We start from the raw sequence: 2,305 nt of genomic DNA, 5'->3' as shown, positions 1-2,305 counted from the left end.
TTTTAAGGAAAACCTCACTTAATTTTGACAATTGTTTTCTGAAAAGATCAGAATTATTCTGTCAGGCTTATGAAAGCTGGTAGTTGAGTATTAAAGAAAGAAGCCATCTCTATTGATTTTATTTGTAATGCAGTTCACTAAAATATTTAGGCATAAAAAAATTTCCTCAGGCAATGTTAAACTATTAAGGTTTTTCTTACTGCAAGCTATTATTAAAGATATTTGAACTGCAGGTTGTCTTCCTTTTGTCAAATGCAGACTGCAGACCAAAAATGTTAACCTGATGTGCGGTACTGCCACCTGCTGATAGATTTGATCACTTTTTTATCTCTATCTGTCAGGACCATTTACTCCATGGTTAGCTTCACCATCAATCAGCACAGTCAGGACTACGAGATATAAATCAATATCATTCCAATTCAGTTAGTAAAATGCATCACAATATGATCAACTTGTTAAATTAGTTCCAGTTTTGGCTTTGGTATTGACTAATCTAGCGTATACACATCTTATAGGGCATATATTATTTGTGTTTTGAATATCATTTTATTTATCTTATCATTCTTTTCCTTGTTGATACTACTGTAATGACTATTTTGCCTGCTGCCTGTCCATACTTCAGTCCTTTTATCTAACTATCTGTCTGCCTGTCTCTCTATGTATCATTTAGGCTACTCACAGTTTAATTGTGACCTTAAACACAAACAACGATATTTTGAAGAAAGTTGAAAACTCTGTCTATCTATCTATCTATCTATCTATCTATCTATCTATCTATCTATCTATCTATCTATCTATCTATCTATCTATCTATCTATCTATCTATCTATCTATCTATCTATCTATCTATCTATCTATCTATCTATCTATCTATCTATCTATCTATCTGTCTGTCTGTCTGTCTGTCTGTCTATCTATGTATCTCGGTATGTATAGTATGTATGTATCAATCTGCCTGTCCATCCATCCATCCATCCATCCATCCATCCATTCATCTATCTAACTGTCTATCTATCTACCCACCCACCCACCCACCCATCCATCCATCCATCCATCCATCCATCCATCCATCCATCCATCTATCTATCTATCTATCCATCCATCCATCCATCCGTCTGTCTTTCTGTCTGTTCATCCATCCATCTAATCTATCTGTCTGTCTATGTATCTGTCTATTTATCTATCTGCATGTCTGTCTGTCTGTCTATCCATTTATCTATCTCTTAGAATTTGAAAATAGTCAAATATAATAAGCGAACTTGTGTTTTAAGTTTAATTTTTCATATAACAGAATAATTTTAGAAAACCAAAATTAAAGAACTAAGAGCTAAACTGAAAGAAGATAATTACAAAAAAATGCCATCTCAAATGTTCTCAAGTAATCTTATTTTTTAATTTATAATATATATATATTTAAATAATTTATATTTTAATCATCATTTATCAATCTTGTTTAATTTATTCACTTTCTCTGACAGTTTAGCTTTAAGATGGAAAAATTAAATAAATTTGAAATAACTTTTTTTCTTAAAATTGTAAATGCAAATAAAAGGAAACGGTCATTTAAAAGACAATACTGTGCACAAAAGCAAATAGTGCACAAATGCCATTTGGAATAAAATATAATTTTCTTTATCGTAAATGTAAATAAAAGAAATGCCAATTGTTTGTCAGCATTTACGGGCTCTGTATCTGCAACATGACGTGGCTAATACATTCTTACAATTTAGATTCTAGTAAACAATATTAAAAATAATAATTTAATCATTTATGATGCTGCAGCCGCAATTTAAAACGGATCATTTTGTAAAGCCGTGATTTTCATTTCGCTATTCATAATATATTGTGGTCGCATTTACATTAAATCCTAGTACAGGCGAAAAGGAAAATGGCGTTTTGCTAACTCCCAATTTTGCTTCGATTTTGCGCATATGAATATAGCAAATATAAATAAAACATATTTGCGCTCCACACGACGGCGTTTTGCGCATTGCATGTTTTTAACGTGCAACGGAAACGCGCACGTACTCAAACGCTGCTGTTTGGAATTCCCCCTTCTGTGACCCTCAGGAGCAAACCATTTTTAAGAAAAAATGGTGTGCTATGGATATGTAGCTCTTATAATTTACATTAATCTGGACTGCACCGTTCACACTGAGTAATGATTAATAACAGAGTTGAAATATGTAATCAAACGTTTTGCTACCAGCAGGTCTTGTTGATTTGTTGTTTTGAGTGTGGTTTGGTGGACTCGAGGCTCCCCCCTGTGTTCCGTGCGCGTTGGTTGATTCTGATTTCGCAGCTC

This window comes from Danio aesculapii, chromosome 2 (genome assembly GCF_903798145.1).
Source record: "Danio aesculapii chromosome 2, fDanAes4.1, whole genome shotgun sequence".
NCBI lineage: Eukaryota > Metazoa > Chordata > Actinopteri > Cypriniformes > Danionidae > Danio > Danio aesculapii.
This window is presented reverse-complemented; position numbering follows the sequence as displayed.